At 44.5% G+C, this 20,607-nt stretch overlaps 1 pseudogene; it reads right to left on the bottom strand.

Moving 5' to 3' along the window:
• Nucleotides 1-20,607, bottom strand: part of LOC138297398 (clathrin coat assembly protein AP180-like) — a 273,071-nt pseudogene that overhangs the window by 169,209 nt on the left and 83,255 nt on the right.

Here is a 20,607-nt window from a genome sequence, read left to right on the forward strand (position 1 = left end):
GGAAATATGTAGTTTACTTGCCCTTGTTGATTTCCTGTTTTGTGATTAATTCTATTGCCCTCGTGTCCAACAACTCTTCGACCTCTTTGAGATGAGCTATCTCCTCTTTTGAGTGTATTTTCCTCTTTGGTCCCCTTCCTGGGGGGAATTTGCTTAGTTCTATGCAATATTAAAATTGGATTGTTATTTAAAATCCACCTGCCTTAAGTTATTTTCCTCCACTCCAGGAGGAAGTCCTTAAACCTTCCACCGACTGGTGTGCTGTGTTTGAATTTGAATTTAATGTTTTTTTTTCCTTGTCATTTTTGATAGTTTGGCCTTCTCTGAACAGTCACTTATTTGCAGGAGCTGCACCTCCTCTGGTTGTTTGTCTTCTCCCTCTGAATCTTCCTCGAAAGGAACCTCGCCCCTGTTGCAGATGCTGCCAACTTTGATCAGTTGAGGTGGTTTGTGTCCTGCTCTGGAAGCCTTGATGTGAGCTTCCTGTCTGGAAGCTTTCCCTTGAGGCTGGTCATCTTGTAGTAAATATTCTCTTTCATAATCATCCTCGAAACTGCAGTGCGCCCATGGACTTTGCTGTTTGGTTGTTGTTCTTTAGTTGGTTGAGACTTTCATCCACTGTGTTTCTGAGCAGTTGTTGCCCATTGAAGGGGGTGTTTATAATATTCCCCTGCATATGTGGTTTAAACCCCACTATTCTCAGCCATGAGTGACGTCTTATTGCGATTCCCATCACCATCTGTCACCTTGATGGGTCTGCTGCAACTAACGCCGATTTTAAACTTATTTTTGTAATGTTTTATCGAGTTTCAGTAAAATGTGCTGCCCTTCTCCTATACTGTTCAGGGAGGTGTTTTAACAGCTCTACCATCACCTCCTAATGCTGATAAGCATGCCTACTGAGCTGCGCATTTGAGTTTGCAATGTGCCACTAGTTTTGCAGCACTACATTTGAATCTGAGTCCCACGAGTTCCATCCTTTTGTCCTCTTTTTCTGGAGGGGGACTGAGGTTGAGGAGATGTTGGCCCTTGTCCTGGCTGTAGCTGTGATTATGGAGCCTGCCGGAATGGTGCCTTTAATGTATGCCGGGTCCTTCGAGGAAAACATATGTCTTTTCAGCCCTTGGCATCACTGCTCTACATGTGACTGGCTCCTTAAAGGCTTTTTACCCCTGGTTGAAGATTCTTGGCTTCTTGTCCAAGTTTGAAGCAATGTTTCTAGAAGGAAGCATGATTGTGGTTTATCCTCCTCGAGTTGTACATTAAACCTGTTTACTGCATTTTTGATGGCCAAATTGTACATTCCCATGTCATCTGGGAGGTGAGGGCTTTGATGGGTATGATTCTTCAGACGAGTCTGTCTCTAAGTCCTCTCATTGTTGTTCCATGTGTTAACTCCCCTCTGAGGCCTGACACCTTCCAGTCTGCTCTTTATCCTCCTCATAGAAAAACTCTTGTTCTTCTGTCTAAGGATCTGGTGTGAGTGGAGGCTATATTTCTTCGACTTCCATCACAGATGAGTGTATTTCAGCGTCAAAGCTTTTTGATGAATTCTAAATTCTTTACGACTATTGTTGAATTCCTTTCTCTGATGTAATAACGCGGACATTCCGGTCTCGTGCCACCTCCCTTTCTTTTCAGTGTTGATGGCCCGTTTGGGATCTTTGTCTTTAACATCAAACCCTCTTTCGACGTGGACTCTGTCATAGCGCTTCGGTGACCTGCTCTCGACTGTTGTGCTTTCGATGTTGAAGCATCTTTTTCCCTTCCATCCTTTGACGTTATACGTTTTTTCGGAGTTCTGCTACCAGCAGAATTCCCCTTGAGGGCTCCGTGAGAATCCTTTCCTTGGGTGATGGTTTTGGGCAGTAAGATGTTTGACCCTGAAGGTCCCTTGTGTGTTCGAGTCCGATTTTTGTGACTCAGAAGTCTTGAGCAGAGTGCCCAGTGTCTCTTACCCCCACGTTTTGGTTCTTCTTAGATGCTTGTTCCTCCACTTCGATGATTTTCCGATAACCTTCTGATGTCGCGCCTTCGGCTCCCTGTGCGATTTTCTCATCATTGTTGCTCAACAGCCAAATGTCTCTGAGAGACGGTGTGGACTTCTTGCACTGTAATGCATGGTCGGTCATTCGCTGTCTCACTCTTACCTTCAAAGTCTTCAGTGCAAACACTGCGCAGGTGATGTAATCTTCACTCCAGTGTTCCCGTGGTAGGCAGAGATTACACACCATATTTTTGTCCTTTTGGGCGTACTTGTTGTGACAATTTTTGCAAAACTGGAACAGCGTTTTCTCCGTTACTCCGAACAGGGGACCCCCTGAATGAGCATTCTCACTGCTCTGTCGAATGAACAAAACTTATCTTCCTCTGGCTTTCCTTTTTTGTCCACTTCCTGCTGACAATTTTTCCAGATTCTACAAACTTCGCTTCAAAAAAACTTCTGACTCCTTCCAAACTATTTCCTCGTGTTGGAGACCTCTCTGCTAGCATCCAGACCCAACAGAAAAAAAAAAAGAATCTGAATATGGCGACCAAGGGCGGTAACATCTGGAGGAAGTAGGACAACATTACAAGGGGACACCAAATGGTGGTTTCAGTGACGCCCACCAGAAAACAAAAAAATCAAAAGGACTAAATCAATGGAGAATTCCAAGCACAACCACTAGATGGCAGAATAATGCACAGCATGTGAATCCATAAAAGATTCATGCTGCAAAACTGTAGGTTGTATTATTCCAAAGACATTTAATACACATTCCATATGAGGTTACAAACCATATAAGTGATTTAATGTGCATCAACAGTGGGACACATTATGTTTCCCATGAATGGCTGCTTTGTGAGGATGTTCTGAGCTCTAGGGCTGACAATGGCATGAAGCTACCACAGGAAGGGTATGGAAAAGTCAATAAACCAAGTCTTTGTGCCCACACCAATTCTCTTTTCTTGAGGCAAGTTAACAAGGAGCTTGATAAGACAAATTATCAGGACATCCTTCCAAGGCGGGATATATAGATGCATGGTACTTACTCCTATGCCTTATAAGAGTGTAATCATCGATAAGCGCTAAAAGTTGTGCTGGTAGAGAGGAGATGGTTACTGAATGAAGACATCCTGTTGAGGTCAGAGTTTTCCAAGCCCTTTCCTGCTGTTTAAAATACTTGATTCCATCAGGAGGGCTGTAAAGAAGAAGTAGAACTGAATGCCAAAGATTCCACATCCTGAGTCTGGACACAGACGGAATTGTTGGGAAAGTTCTTATATGAGCACCGATTATCAGCAGACCTCTGATGAAATCCTCTGATGCCCTGGACTTTGGAACAATAATGGCAAAACTGTCATGCTCAAGTGTCCTGGGAGGATGAATACGTGCCACTACAAAAGTTATGAAGAAAAAACCCTCTCTCTGCAAATAGTGCTTTAAAACACTGGAGTTATTAAGCTGGAAAGATTACCATGCAAGTACTCAGATTTAATACCTTTGCAGTGCTGATGCAAATTCAAAGGTGAGCTTATTCAAAAGGAGAAATGGGAAATTTTAGAGAAACATCACAAGAAAATCCAGGATCCAATGCTCAGTGACACCGTAAAACAAACTGACAATGCAAGCTGAACATCCTAACTCTTGACGTTTCTCTTTTTTCTATGTAACATTGCAATGTGCCAGTCATGCAAGCAATGACATTATTGGTGGTTAGGGTCCTACAGGAAGAGTCCTGGACGGAAACATAAAGCAGGGGATTTTAGATATTTTCTTTACAATGTAAATTTGTAGAAAATGAAGTGACAACATCTTGGAGACATCTATTATAAGGATGAAGCGCAAAACGTGAAAAGACACTACATATGAAGAAAGACTCAGTAGAGCGCATTGGAAAGCAGACAGAGGCAGAAGACTGAACATAATAAAACAGAGTTCAGAATGGATGGGTGGACAAGAAGTTAAAGTGATGACAGTGCTTAAGGGCAAAGAAATACATTTCAAATATCTAAATAAAGTAATTGGAAAGTAAAGTGATAGGAAATAAACTTGCAATTGGGACTACAGAAGAAGAATAAAACAAGTGGAGTCTGGTTTGATAGTAATGAAAACAAGTCAAATTCTCTGGATAGTGATGACAATAACTTCACTGCAAACACACAGATTTGTTTTCGGTTGTAAATATTCTTTATGTGGAAATCTCTTCCTTACCTGATGGATCAAATGAGCTCCCACCAGTTGCAGGGGTTGCTCCAAAAGCTGCATAAAAGTTAGTCTGCAATACATTATTCTGAGCTGGAGTTATTGGAGCTGCAGAAGGAGCCATGAAAGAACCTCCAAACCCTGTAAAAGAGAAAGTATGTTTCATCTTCACATTAGATAAACTCATTGAACTACATTCACATAAATGTTACTATTATTCAGACGCGTACATAATCAAGAACGTTAAGTCCTAGATTCCAATATGACTTAAATGTGACTGAAATCAAAATTGTTACATTTAATTTATAGTTTCCTATTCTTACGCATTATGCACTACACGCTGTACCTTCAATCATTAGTTGAGGCTCTCTGTTCCACAATGTTTGATGAAATAATCTTGCCCACCAGTTCTCAGAAGGACTGATACATTTTCAAAAGGTGTTTCTGGAAACTTCTCAGAAGTTTTATAGATCTGTGATGTGATATAGTACAGATGTGTCCCAGCTAGGATCCTCTAATTCTAATGTGGCATTACTGGTACTACTCACAAGGAAACATCTAATTGTGCATCATTTTGTTCACATCAAAAATCATTTTCTGCACTCTTACACGTTTTTCTATTTCATGAGAGTAGAGAGATGATTTATGTATAAAAAAAGAGCACCTAGATTCTCCGCCTACCTAATGTAGCGAAAGGCAATTGATCAGAGGGGCATATTACCCTATAGGTGGTTAAAGAGGAAGCATATTGTATTTTTTTTTTTTAAACTGATTAGGGCTAGTAAAGGAAGGCTAATATTACATATCTCAGGAAAGAGAACACTACATCTCCTTTGTTGAGTAAGGGAGCTCCAGTCTGGAATTTCTTAATGGTATCCATTCGGTATTACAAGAAGCTGGTGTAGTCTTTTCTTGGAAATGAACACACCACAACGTTGAAAAATAAAGGAACGGTATATTTATGAAGCATCAGGGAGGGCATTATTTAAAAAAATAAAATAAAAATAAAAAAGAAAATTGGACACAAAGGATATTTAAAGGCAGCAGTGACATGATTATAGATTTAATTTTCATAGCAGAACATACTGCCAAATTCATTGCAAACAATTAATGGTAGTTGTGGCAGTAGATGTGTGCTTCAAACAAGACATTTACATAAACAAATGTATTCAATAATAAAAAGACAAATGCTAATTAGTAAAACAATTAACCAGTACAGTACTTGCAAGTACCAAAAAGTGTCCATGTTGTGTTTGTACTTGAATGTTTTATCGATCTAGGTTTGGAATTGTATTACGTAGTATAGAAATCTCATATGTATTACTCTTGTGAGCTTCTGCATTCCAGGAATGCCAGTTGCTCAGTGGGGGCAATTGTGTAAAGTGTGTGCCTTGTACAGTTCCATTTTTTTTTTTTTTAAGTCGGATGTCAAGCCTTACCTTCTACGAAGTAATTTACTACAAATAGGCAACAAGTCTACAGCCCTTATATCCTCAAGGGACATTGTGTAGTGTTGTTTAGTTGTAAGTTTCAGTTGTTGCCTGTTATTTCTTAGTAACATGGTTTGCATCGTGCCGATTTGGAATATCATGATGTAAGCCAGTTCAATTGTGTATCTTAGAAATTGTGTCTCTTGTTGCCTGGAGGAAAACAATGCAACTGCCGTCTTGTCTGGACATCAGAGACGCCGTGGCTCTTTATGGTTATTTCTCAAACAGAAATAAATCTTCACCTTTACTGAAACCCTTCGTGACGTGTCACCGCTTTTATGCTTGTTAACCCACACTCACACTGCTCAGCATGTGGAAGTGCTGCTGATCTGTGCATGACGATCCAGTCTTGAGCACTTATGTGATCGCCATCAAGTTAAACATCTAGACTGCGGCACAGTTTAGTTGTAGCCATTAGGGACACTGCTCAGCATGTGGAAGTACTGCTGATCTGCGTGTGACGTCACTGTCTCGAGCACTGGCGTGATTGCCATCACATTAAACATCCAGACCTCATACGCGTTAAAATTTGTCATTGCACAATGTTACATGCCACCAATTGTTTTCATACAGCACTCCATTCAAATAATATGATCCCCAGAGTGCAGCTGCATGCGCTGTTTATATTGTGCAACCCTAGAAGGTATACATGGAAAATGTCACTTACTCAGTGTACATCTGTTCGTGGCATGTAGTGCTACAGATTCACATGCTATGCATATCTATATCGACATCTAGTGTTGGGCTCGGAGTGTTACAAGTTATTTTTCTTCGAAGAAGTCTTTTCGGAGTCATAGGATCGAGTGACTCCTCTCTTCGGTTCCATTGCGCATGGGCATCAAATCCATTGTTAGATTGTTTTCCCACAGAGGGTGAAGAAAGGAGTGAGTGTATAAGAGAAAAAAGATAACCATGCAAATGTAAATGTATATACATATGTACAAATGTTAATAACTTAAACGACTACAGGCTTCCGGGGAGGAGGGAGAGTGCATGTGAATCTGCAGCACTACATGCCTCGAACAGATGTACTCTGGGTAAGTGACATTTTCTGTTCAATGACCTGTAGCTGCAGATATACATGCTATGCATAGACTACAAAGCAGTTAGTTCTCCCCAAAAAGCGGTGGCTAGCCTGTAGGAGTTGAAGTTGTTTGAAATAATGTTCTTAAGACAGCTTGTCCTACAGTGGCTTTTTATTGTGAGAAAACATCAACACAGTAGTGTTTAGTAAATGTATGACGGGTTGACCATGTAGCTGCTTTACAAATATCAGCCATTGGTATGTTTCCTAAAAAAGAGCCATTGTTGCACCTTTCTTTCCTGTAGAATGTACTTTAGGAGTGATTAAAAGTTGTCTTTTTGCTTTGATATAACAAGTTTGTATATATCTAACAATCCATTGGGGTTTGGATGCCTGATTTGAACTTTGTTTTGTGTTAACAAATCTGGTCTGTTTGGGAGTTTGGAGTGAGGTACTACAGACCGGTCTAGTAGGGTTGTGTACCAAGGCTGACATGCCCATGTTGGTGCTATGAGTATCATGTTGAGTGACGTTAGACGCAACTTGTTGACCAGAAATGGAAGGAGTGGGAGAGGGGGAATAGCGTAAGCAAATATCCCTGACCAACTGATCCATAGAGTATTGCCCCTAGACAGGGGATGTGGTTGCCTGGATGCAAAGTTTGGCATTTTGTGTTTTCGCTTGTTGCGAATAGATCTATGTTTGGTGTTCCCCACTTTTGAAAGTACTTTTGAAGTACTTGGGGGTGAATCTCCCATTCGTGTGTTTATTGGTGATTTCTGATGAGGACATCTGCCAACTAATTGTCTATTCCTGGAATGTACTATATGCTATTAGGCTAGAAGGGACAGTTGAGATGAATGTGTCCCTCCCTGTTTGTTGAGATAATACACGGTTGTCATGTTGCCTGTCTTTATGAGAACATTCTTCTGTTTGAGAAGAGGTTGAAATGCTTTTAGGGCAAGGAATACAGCCAATAATTCTAAGTGGTTTATGTGTAGCTGTTTCTGTTTGACATCCCATTGCCCTTGAATGGTGTGATTGTTTAGGTGAGCTCCCCAACCAATCATTGATGCATCTGTTATAATTATGGTTTGAGGCACAGGGTCTTGAAACGACCACCCCTTCATTAAACTGCTGCGATTCCACCATTGAAGGGACATATGTGGTTGGAGCCCCATCAACACTAGGGGGGTCATCAGGGCCACGAACGACTGAAGCACCGCCAACAGGCTGGCGGTGCTTCATAGCCCATTCTGACCGCGGCAGTAAAGCCGCGGTCAGAAAAGGGGATCCGGCGGTTTCCCGCCGGATTTCCCCTGGCTGGGCTAAACCTCCATGGCGGCGCTGCAAGCAGCGCTGCCGCCATGGGGATTCCGACCCCCTTCCCGCCAGCCTGTTTCTGGCGGTTTTTACCGCCTGGAACATGATGGCGGGAACGGGTGTCGTGGGGCCCCTGGGGGCCCCTGCGCTGCCCATGCCACTGGCATGGGCAGTGCAGGGGCCCCCTAACAGGGCCCCAGCATGATTTTCACTGTCTGCATAGCAGACAGTGAAAATCGCACGGGTGCAACTGCACCCGTCGCACACCTGCAATACCGCCGGCTCCATTCGGAGCCGGCTTCTGTGTTGCAGGCCTGTTTCCCGCTGGGCCGCGCCCGCCGGCCCAGCGGGAAAGTCAGAATGGCCCCAGCGGACTTCTTACCACGGAGCGGCCATTTGGCGGTTCCCGCCAGGCGGGCGGCGCCCGCCGCCCACAAATGTTAGAATGACCCCCTAGATCTTGAAGTTGACTGTGGTGCCTGTGACCATTGTTGTGCAAGGCACTGCTGTAAGGGCCTCAAGTTTAATCTTGCATGTGGAACTATTGCTATGCAAGATGCCATCATTCCTAAAATCTTCATGATAAATCTTACAGTGTATTGTTGATTTGGCTATATGAGTGGAATTAGATTTTGGAAACCTTGTATCCTTTGGGTATTTGGATATGCTAGAGCTAGTTGAGTATTTAGGATAGCACCTAGATACAGTTGTACTTGTGATGGTTGAAGGTGTGACTTTTGGTACTTTATAGAAAATCCTAGGGTGTGCAGAGTTTCTATCACATAACGTGTATGTTTTTGGCATTGTGTATGATTGTTTGATTTTATTAGCCAATCATCTAGATATGGAAAGACATGGATGTGTTGTCTTCTTAAGTATGCTGCTACTACCGCTAGACACTTTGTGAACACCCTTGGAGCTGTTATGCCAAATGGTAACACTTTGAACTGGTAGTGTTTTACTGCTATGACAAACCTGAGATATTTTCTGTGAGCTGGGTGGATGGGTATGTGGAAATACGCATCTTTTACGTCTAGAGCTGTCGTAAAATCTTGTTTTTGTAGCAGTGGGATAACATCTTGCAGAGTTACCATGTGAAAATGCTCTGACAAGATGTAGAGATTGAGGGGCCTGAGGTCTAATATTGGTCTGAGGGTGCCATCGTTTTTGGGAATTAGGAAGTATAGAGAGTATACCCCTGTTCCTTGTTGGGACTGTGGAACTACTTCTATTGCTTGTTTGAGTAGTAGAGATTGAACCTCTTGTTGTAGCAGAACTGTATGTTCTGGGGATAATTTGTGATATCTTGGCGGAATATTTGGAGGGGTGTTTATCAATTCTAGGCAATAGCCATTGCAGATAACTGATAATACCCAACTGTCTGTGGTGATATTTTGCCAATGAGAGTGGAACTGCTGTAGTCTTCCCCCCACAGGAGATGTATGGAGTGGAAGGGAGTGAAGTAAGTCATTGCTTTGGTTGGGTAGCTGGCTGATTAGAGGTTTGGAATTTACCTCTATTTCTAGAGTATTGACCTCTGTATGGTACTGGGTTTGAGATGGCTGCTTTGTGAGGTAGAAGACTCAGAAGATTGAAACTGAGGCCTACGAAATGACCCGCTGTATGGTGTGGTGTACAGAGCACTCATTGCTTTATCAGAGTCTTTTCCTCATTTCACGATTGTAGTGTCCACTTCTGGGCCAAAGAGGTGCTTTTTATCAAAAGGCATGTTTAGCACAGCCTGTTGAATTTCTGGTTTAGAACCAGAGGAGCGTAGCCATGCATGTCTTCTGATTGTAATGGCTGTGTTAACGCTCCTTGCAGCTGTATCAGCAGCATCAAGGGCAGATCTTATTTGATTGTTACAATGGCTTGCCCTTCCTCTACCACTTGTTGTGCCCGCTTTTGGTGTTCTTTTGGGAGATGCTGTATAATATCCTGCACCTCATCCCAGTGAGCTTCATCATAGCGGGCTAGCAGTGCTTGAGAATTAACTATTCTCCATTGATTTGCTGCTTGGGAAGTAACTCCTTTCCCTGCAGCATCAAATCTTCTGCTCTCTATCTGGAGGGGGTACATCTCCTGAAGACTGGCTATTTGCCCTCTTTCATGCTGCACTAACCACCACTGAATCTGGAGGCACCTGATGAATAATATAGGGGGTTATTACAACTTTGGAGGTGGTGTTTATCCATCCCAAAAGTGACGGTAAAGTGACGGATATACCACCAGCCGTATTAAGAGTCCATTATATCCTATGGAACTCGTAATACGGCTGGTGGTATATCCGTCACTTTACCGTCACTTTTGGGACGGATTAGCACCTCCTCCAAAGTTGTAATAAGCCCCATAATCTGAGTCAGAGGGTGCAGGCTTATATTTCTTTCTATTCTAGGTGTGATGATTCTTGATTTCACAGGCTCACTAAAAATTTGGTCTGCGTGTTTTACCATGCCCGGTACCACTGGGAGGCACTGGTACCTAGAATGTGTTGAAGATAATGTATTAAATAACAAATCTTCTCCCAATGGTTCAGAGTGCATTGTTACCCCATGATAAGCTGCAGCCCTGGCTATGACCTAGTTGTATACTGTGGTATCCCCAGGTGGATATGGTTTGGATGGGTAAGTATCAGAGTCATTATCTGGGATGGGATCAGGATCATAAAGGTCCCATGGATCTACTAGGTCTTCTTGCGAATAAAAAGTGTGTGATGGAGAAGGCATTGGTGGAGGGCGAGACAGATAGCTGTGGAGAATGAGGAGGAGAAGAGTGAGGAGGTACTGGCTTCTTCTGCTTTCGCACTTTTGCTGGTGGCTATGCAGTGTCCAGTTCTTGGAATGCCAGCTTTCTTTTTGTTTTTAAAGGAGTTGCTATAATAATAATAATGGTCCTTCCTGTCTCTTTGTGACTGTGTATTCTAGATTGTCTCTCATCCATAATTTGTAGAATGGGCTCAATGTCCGACTCTTCCTCAGAGGTTTTATGGTTTTCTACTAATTTATTGGAAAGTCCTTGCTCCTCTGTATATGATGGCTTTTTCGGTTCCGAAGTCTGTTGTTTTTTCGGTACCGAAAATGTGGAAGGTCTCGGCTCAAAAGCTGCCTTTCGAATTTTTGACTCCAAAACTTGGTGTTTCCTGCTGGAGTCCGAAATTGAGCCCTTTATAGTTTTACTACGCAGTAGGCCCGAATAGGCCTGAGTTGGGCGCGCCCGCACCGAAGGGCGAACAAAGTGATTTTCCAACGGTACTACCGGTTCAATGCTAGATGGAGAACGTGATCGAAACACCACTGACGAAAAGGAAGGTTTTCTAAAGTTTTCCCGAATTGAAATCTCGGAGCGAGAGGAAACACATCTAAACCCGACGGCGGAAAGAAAGCAATCTAACAATGGAGTCGATGCCCATGCGCAATGGAACCGAAGGGAGGAGTCACTCGATCCCGTGACTCCGAAAAGACTTCTTAGAAGATTGAGGATGAGGAATTAGCACAAGGTGAAAAGAAAAAAATGTTACTGCATTCACTAGGACGTTAGGGACTGACTGTATATAATGTGATGGAGAAAAAAAACCGTAGTGCAAGTGAAACTGATGTCTTTCAAAATGCTTTCAAAGATTTGGATAAATACTATTCTGCGTCAGTATGCATAGCAATTGACAGACATAATTTCTTTACTATTAAGTACAAACAAGAACCTACCGAGGAACATGTCTCTACCTTGAAGAAACTAGCTCTCACCTGCATTTTCGGATCATTGATTGATTAATTGGTGGGGGGGGATCAAATAATAATGCATGTACATAACAAAGATGTGCAGGAGAGGTTATGGATTTATGGTGAGGCACCACTCAGTGAAGTTACCACAAGTGGTCAAGAAGGCAGAGCTCTCAACTAAATGTGCCAAAGCAGCTGAGACAAAACAGAAAGAAGAACAAAAAAAGGTTGTATGTAAAAATCAAACAAAAGAAGAGGAAAGAGGTCAGAGAAGTGGTGGACAGTAAAATAAAGTACCATCTAAAAAACAGGAAAGGAGATGTTACAGGTGTGGTACTAAAGACCACCTAGCCTACATTAAGAAATGTCCAGCTCACAATCCAAAATGTGGTGAATGTCAATTAATTGGGCACTTTGCTAAAGTAGGTAGGAAGAACAAAATTGGAAGGAAAGTGAATTTAGTCCAAGATGGGACTGATTCTGACTCAGACTCATGTTCAGATAAATCTACTGACTAATATTCTGTTGGTAATGGTGGCTGTGTATTAGGCATAGTAGAAGGGAATGATAGTGTAAATATGCTCTCTAAACAATCCAGAAACAAACCAGTCTGCAATATAAAAATTGGTGGTGTCGAGATTATGTATAGTTGCAGATTCCGGGTCACCACACAAGATTGTGGACAAGAAAATCTGAAATGAAAAATTTGCTGGGAGTTTGGGCAAAAATGTAAAGTCGTCAGATGTTGCTCCTGAAAGTTTCAAAGGAGAACCCATTCCTGTGGTAGTCTTTAGGAAGTTAATATTTGAATTTAAGGGGAGAAGAGCTGTTAGTAAACTCTATGTAGCAGAGTATGGTCCCTCTGTCCTAGGTTGGGTTGATCAGAGGGCACTGGACATTATTTTGTATCCAAACTGTGAACAGCAAGTTCCTGTAACTAATGAGAGTGACAATGTAAGAAGTGAATTTAAGATGCCTTCTGGTGTTGCGTCGGCACCAGCCGTATTTCATAAACTGATATATAGATTGTTTAAATGTGTAACTTGCACTATTTTTCAGGATGACATTGATTATGCTGGAAGTGAAGAACAATATAATGAGAGTGTATAAGGTACTCAAGATTTTACGAGATCGTGGTTTAACAGCTGAATTTACAAAGTGTAAATTTAAAGCGAAAGGTTTGACATATCTGGGCCATGAGGTTACATCAGAAGGCATAAAACCGAAGGAAGTATTTCTGCGTGCTATTAAGGGATTTCCCGCTCGCAACAGCAAGGATGAATAACATTGGTTCCTTTGTCAAGCCGAATTTCAAGCCAAGTCTGTCAATTGTTTGGAAAAAAAATGTACAACTTATGTCAGGGGTTGGAACATTTCAGAAATATAATTTGGGTGTATGAGGCAGAAATTAGGTGTGACCATAAACCCTTGTTTAAAGTTCTGTCTCCAGAAGGTTTGGTCAACACCACCTCTAGGATTGCTAGATTGTGTGAGTTATGGAATTTTGGTACAAATTGTGTTATCTACCTGGCATAAAAATAGAGTGACTCATTGTTTAAGCAGACTTTTTCTACAGATGGAAGACATTTCCAAGAGTAATTGTGTAGAATTTAGAGTAGGATGGACAAATGAGGAAAAAAATGAAGGCAACAACTGTGGAAGAAATGTAGCAGGGTGTGTGAGAAAAATGTTGTTTTGGAATCTGTTAAAAATATACGGTGGAAGGTTTGGCCTGAAAAGAGTTTTGAAGCATCAACATAAGAGTTGCTGAGAAATACGTAATGAATTGACAGTCAAGGATGGAAAATCTTTTGAGCTGTTTAAGTATTGTACCACCTAAGCATTTGAAAAATAAAATTTAAAAATTATGTCAAGATGGACATTTAGGTATTGTGAAAAGTAAAAGGAAAGTCAAAGGTACTTACTAGTGGCAAGGGATGGATGAGGTTATAGAATAGAGAGTATAAATTAGAAATGTTAAGAAGCTGACAAGTCACTAGGTCACCCTTAGATCTCATACTGTGGCCGCAAATAACATGGGTGGGTATTATGGGTCCAATATGTGAAGAAGACAGTAGTACTTGGTATGTGCTGGTAGTTGTAGATTACATTTTTGAATTGGCTAGAAGTGGAATTTGTATGCAATGCCAATGCAGAATCTGCGGTGAAGTTCTTAGATGAGATGTCCCAGAGTTAAGGACTTCCCAAACGAGTAGTGGCAGACAATGTGGTGCAATTCAGGACTGAAACCATGAAAGATTTTCTTTTGCGCAATAGAATTGAACACAATTTAACATTCTGTTATCCTCCTAGTAGGAATGGAGAAGTTAAGAGGTTGGTTCAATAGGGTGATAAAAGGTTCATTCCAATTCCAAAAAGTAGGCAGTCATTTTGGAGGGTGAGTATAAGGAGAAAGGTCTGGATATATTGCACTACACCAAACGTTACTGGATTCAGTCCATTTACTATAATGAGAGGAAGAATTCCTTACATGAAAGAATCAAGGATGGTTAGTCCATTCCAGAATGTTGCATTGGTCACCTGTTAAGTTAGGCAAAATATTTATTTGTGTTGTAATTTTTTTATTATTGAGAATAGTAATTAAGATACATTGTAACACAGCATCAAGAGGCAGGTAAATAAGCCATAAGAACAAGGCTAACAGACAACAGTCCTTGCATAGTAGGGTCCAAAGAACGCAAGAATATCGCCGGAGATGAAACTACAAAGACATAAAATATGCTTAATCCTCAATATAATTAAACGGTGTCAAGGAGAGAGAAAGGAGAGAATACCAGGAGAAAATAACAGGGATGGGGCGACCAACGACAAGGAACGATCAATACCAAAGGGGGGGGGAGACAAAGGGGGGTAAGTGGGGGATGCAGGCCTTGCAGAAGTCTGCTGGCAAAAGAGGGGGTCAGCCAACATTTTGGGCAGCATTCAGAGGTGTGGCCATCTCCCATGGTCCCTGGAGCTCTGTGTATCATCTCCTCCTTCATCAAGGATTGATGTGGGCAAAATGCAGTGCAACTACCGCAAACAGGATCCGTCCTATAGCAGAAGCTATTGGACAGGGTATATGCGGGGACAAGGGGAGCAGCGCCGTGGCAGTTGGGCAATTCGAAAAGCAAGAGTTATGGAGATATGTATGGGGGAAAGGTAAGATGTCCAGGTCTTGCAGCATTAATCGGGAGATGAATGGGAAGGAGAGAAGAGCAGGGGAAGGGGAAAGGGGAGGGAGGGAAGGAAGACAGGGGCGACAGAGAGAAACAGGAAGTGGGGGGGAGACAGAAGGGAGGGAGGGGAATGAACTGGTGTCAAAAAAGAAAGAGAAAAGAGGGAGAACATAAAATTTAAAATATATATAGGTGGGAGGGGAGGGGTGGGGGTGAAGGAAGAGAGTGATACCAGACGGACGAGTGCAGTGGTCCGAGGGCAAGGGTAGCAAAGAGAGGGAGAGTGAAGAGGGAGAAGGATAGGGGGGTGGGGTGGAGGGAGAGGGAAGGGAGAAAGAGAAAATGAAAGGTGCATGGGGTTAGCTGGGGGGCGGCAGTGGCGACAATGGCACAGTCAAGATGCCAGTGAGGAAGAGAGCCCACACCTGAGCAAAAATGGCAGCCTGGTCCTGTAGGTTATAAATTACTCTCTCATGTGTAGCTATGTTAGTCATCGCCACAATCCATTCCTCGGGCGCGGGGGGGTAGTTGTGGATCTCCAGTGCCGTAGGATACATATGCCAGGGCTGTATGCAGAAGCCTTTTTTGCGGTCGCGATAAGGCCGGGAGGGAGGCCGTATTGTGCAGCATGAGCAATGAAGGGGGTAAGGGAGTTGGAAGCAAAATGGATTCCACCAGGACCTGTTCAACCACTCTCCATAGAGGCTGTACCGACGGACAGCTACTGAGTACGTGCAGCAAATCACAGCGCTGTGCAGCGCCAACATGATGCATGCGGAAGAAGGCCAGTCCTATGTAGTTTCACAGGGGTCCAGTACCAATCGTGGAGTAGCTTGAAGAGGCAGAACTTTAGGCGAGCCTCACGCTTACCTCTGTCTAATGCTTCCACTGTGTCTACCCAGTCCTCCTCGTCAAAGTCAAAGTCCTGCTGGAGGGGGGTTTGCCATTGCTGACGCAGCTTATCCAGGATCGGTCGTGAGAATAGATGACTTATAAGGACTTCGTACAGGCCAGCCATAACACCCTTGTGCTTCTCCCTTGTCGCCAGGCAAGCTATTATAGGTGAGGGCTGAAGTCCCCGATGGACAATATTGGGGTTTTGACGCATGCAATGCTGGAGTTACAAGTATTTCCACTCCTCTGCAGGATGGAGGTGGAATTCATCCCTCAGGCTGGCAAAAGGTTTGAGCCTGCCGGTCTCCGGTACCTGGTCTAAACGATTAATACCAGCGTCCCTCCATTGCCGCTAGTTAAGAGCCGTTCCCCCTATGCGTATGCTATCATTGTGCCACAAGAGAGCCTGGGTGTGGAGAAAGGGGTGGACCCTCAGAAGACGGTGGGTCCTCTGCCAAGCCTTCAGAATCGGATTCGGGTCACCAGAGGGAGCGGAGGTCATGCGGTGAAGCCCGTTAAGGCCTCCCCAGTGGGAGAGCAACTCTCTCTCCACTGATATCCATTGCGGCGTTTCTGTGGAGTCAGACAGTGCGGCAGCCAACGATGACAGGTGGAGGGCTAGGGCGTAATGTTCCACCGACGGGAGTCCCATTCCGCCGTGTGACCTACGTGCTATTAATTTGACCGATGCATAGACCCCCACACAAAAGACCTAATTGCAGCGTCCACCAGTCTCAATGTGGAGAGGGGTATCTGGAGGGGGAGAAGGCCCAGTATGTATGTGAAGCGCGGTACTGTGACCATCCGCACCGCCTGCCCCACATGGAAAGGCCTAGTTGGGCCCATTTGTCAAACTCAAGTCTCATACGTGCAATGAGGGGGATCTAGGTTGTCCGCTGTCATTCGTTCCAGGCCGCGGTTAACGAGGACCCCCAGATATTTAAGGTGCTGCGGGGTCCAGAAGCGCTGATTTCATCATCCCGCGTGACAGGGGTAGGGCCACGCTCTTGTCCCAGTTTACCTGATAGCCAGAGAGAGGAGCAAAGCCGTCCATAATCTCCATAAGGGCAGGCAGTGAGCGGTCAAGGTCGGTTAGGGTGAGCAGGACATCGTCAGCGTACAAGTAAAGTTTAGAGGTGGTACCACCTTGCAGAGGAAGGCCCGCTATCCCGGGATGGCGCTGATGGCAGCCGCCAGCGGTTCCAACACCAGCAGGAACAAAAGGGGGGAAAGAGGGCACCCCTGCTGTGTTCCTCTACAGATAGGAAAAGGATACGAAAGGAAGCCCCCACAGTAGACCCGTGCCGTAGGATGATCGTATAGCAAGCGAACTTTGGAAATAAATTGGTCACCCAGTCCGTACTTTGCCAGTGTTGCAAAGAGGTATGGTCATTCTATAGGGTCAAACGCTTTTTCAGCATCAAGGGACAGTGCTAGGGCGGCCTCCGGGATGGCCAGAGCCCCCCAAAGGGCATGACATAAGGTACCGAGAAGATTCCTTGAGCTGCGGCCCCACACGAAACCGACCTGCAACTGGTGTATGAGAGACGGTATGACCTTGCGCAGGCGATTCGCCAGGACACTGCCCAATATCTTCAGAAGGGATATTGTAAGAAAGTACCATCTTGCCTGGCATGTTACCCCCATTTTTCACTGTATATATGTTGTTTTAGTTGTATGTGTCACTGGGACCCTGCCAACTAGGGCCCCAGTGCTCACAAGTGTGCCTGACTGTGTTACCTGTGTTACGACTAACTGTCTCACTGAGGCTCTGCTATCCAGAACCTCAGTGGTTATGCTCTCTCATTTCTTTCAAAATTGTCACTAACAGGCTAGTGACCAATTTCACCAATTCACATTGGCATACTGGAACACCCTTATAATTCCCTAGTATATGGTACTGAGGTACCCAGGGTATTGGGGTTCCAGGAGATCCCTATGGGCTGCAGCATTTCTTTTGCCACCCATAGGGAGCTCTGACAATTCTTACACAGGCCTGCCACTGCAGCCTGAGTGAAATAATGCACACATTATTTCACAGCCATTTTCACTGCACTTAAGTAACTTATAAGTCACCTATATGTCTAACCTCTACTTAGTAAAGGTTGGGTGCTAAGTTACTTAGTGTGTGGGCACCCTGGCACTAGCCAGAGTGCTCCCACATCGTTCAGGGCAAATTCCCCGGACTTTGTGAATGCGGGGACACCATTACACGCGTGCACTACACATAGGTCACTACCTATGTGTAGCTTCACAATGATAACTCCGAATATGGCCATGTAACATGTCTAAGATCATGGAATTGCCCCCTCTATGCCATCCTGGCATTGTTGGCACAATCCCATGATCCCACGGGTCTGTAGCTCAGACCCGGGTACTGCCAAACTGCCTTTTCAGGGGTTTCACTGCTGCTGCTGCCAACCCCTCAGACAGGCTTCTGCCCTCCTGGGGTCCAGCCAGGCTTGGCCCAGGAAGGCAGAACAAAGGACTTCCTCAGAGAGAGGGTGTTACACCCTCTCCCTTTGGAAAAAGGTGTGAAGGCAGGGGAGGAGTAGCCTCCCCCAGCCTCTGGAAATGCTTTCATGGGCACAGATGGTGCCCATTTCTGCATAAGCCAGTCTACACTGGTTCAGGGACCCCTTAGCCCTGCTCTGGCGCAAAACTGGACAAAGGAAAGGGGAGTGACCACTCCCCTGACCTGCACCTCCCCTGGGAGGTGCCCAGAGCTCCTCCAGTGTGCTCCAGACCTCTGCCATCTTGGAAACAGAGGTGCTGCTGGCACACTGGACTGCTCTGAGTGGCCAGGGCCAGCAGGTGACGTCAGAGACTCCTTCTGATAGGCTCCGTCAGGTGTTGCTAGCCTATCCTCTCTCCTAAGTAGCCAAACCCTCTTTTCTGGCTATTTAGGGTCTCTGCTTTGGGGAATTCCTTAGATAACGAATGCAAGAGCTCATCAGAGTTCCTCTGCATCTCTCTCTTCACCTTCTGCCAAGGAATCGACTGCTGACCACGCTGGAAGCCTGCAAAACTGCAACAAAGTAGCAAAGACGACTACTGCAACTCTGTAACACTGATCCTGCCGCCTTCTCAACTGTTTTCCTGGTGGTGCATGCTGTGGGGGTAGTCTGCCTCCTCTCTGCACTAGAAGCTCCGAAGAAATCTCCCGTGGGTCGATGGAATCTTCCCCCTGCAACCGCAGGCACCAAAGAACTGCATTACCGGTACTCTGGGTCTCCTCTCAGCACGACGAGCGAGGTCCCTTGATTCCAGCAACTCTGTCCAAGTGACTCCCACAGTCCAGTGACTCTTCAGTCCAAGTTTGGTGGAGGTAAGTCCTTGCCTCCCCACGCCAGACTGCATTGCTGGGAACCGCGTCTTTTGCAGCTACTCCGGCCTCTGTGCACTTCCGGCGGAAATCCTTTGTGCACAGCCAAGCCTGGGTCCACGGCACTCTAACCTGCATTGCAGAACTTTCTAAGTTGTCCTCAGGCGGCGTGGGACTCCTTTGTGCAACTTTGGGTGAGCACCATTTCACTCCTCTTTGTAGTGCCTGTTCTGGCACTTCTGCAGGTGCTGCCTGCTTTTGAGAGGGCTCCTTGTCTTGCTCTACGCCCCTTCTGTCCCCAGACGCAACTGGCGACATCCTGGTCCTTCCTGGGCCACAGCAGCATCCAAAAACCCTTACCACACGATTTGCAGCTAGCAAGGCTTATTTGCGGTAATTCTTCAGGAAAACACTTCTGCACAACTCTTCACGACGTGGGACATCCATCCTCCAAAGGGGAAGTTTCTAGCCCTTGTCGTTCTTGTAGAATCCTCAGCTTCTACTCCCTAGTAGCAGCTTCTTTGCACCCACAGCTGGCATTTCCTGGGCATCTGCCCATCTCCGACTTGCTTGTGACTTTTTGACTTGGTTACCTTGTCCCACAGGTACCCTCGACTGGAAATCCATTGTTGTTGCATTGCTGGTTTGTGTCTTTCCTGCAGAATTCCCCTATCACGACTTCTGTGCTCTTTGGGGAACTTTAGTGCACTTTGCACTCACTTTTCAGGGTCTTGGGGTGGGCTATTTTTCTAACCCTGTTTTCTTACAGTCCCAGCGACCCTCTACAAGGTCACATAGGTTTGGGGTCCATTCGTGGTTCGCATTCCACTTTTGGAGTATATGGTTTGTGTTGCCCCTATCCCTATGTGTCCCCATTGCATCCTATTGTAACTATACATTGTTTGCACTGTTTTCTAAGACTATACTGCATATTTTTGGTATTGTGTACATATATCTTGTGTATATTTGCTATCCTCATACTGAGGGTACTCACTGAGATACTTTGGCATATTGTCATAAAAATAAAGTACCTTTATTTTTAGTATATCTGTGTATTGTGTTTTCTTATAATATTGTGCAAGTGACACTAGTGGTACTGTAGGAGCTTCACTCGTCTCCTAGTTCAGCCTAAGCTGCTCTGCTAAGCTACCATTATCTATCAGCCTAAGCTGCTAGACACCCTATACACTAATAAGGGATACCTGGGCCTGGTGCAAGTTGTAAGTACCCCTTGGTACTCACTACAAGCCAGTCCAGCCTCCTACATTGGTTGCGCAGCGGTGGGATAAGTACTTTGCAACTACTTACCACTTTTGTCACTGTACTTTTCATAAGAGAAAAATATACAAAACAAGTTCAGTGTATGTACAACTAACCAAAAAGTTTTGCATTTCCTCTTTTCACTTCTTTTCTAAGTGCTGAAAAGTACCTCTAAACTTTCTAAAAGTTTCTAAAAAGTTTAAAAAGTTT

The sequence above is a fragment of the Pleurodeles waltl genome, chromosome 1_1 (assembly GCF_031143425.1).
Source record: "Pleurodeles waltl isolate 20211129_DDA chromosome 1_1, aPleWal1.hap1.20221129, whole genome shotgun sequence".
NCBI lineage: Eukaryota > Metazoa > Chordata > Amphibia > Caudata > Salamandridae > Pleurodeles > Pleurodeles waltl.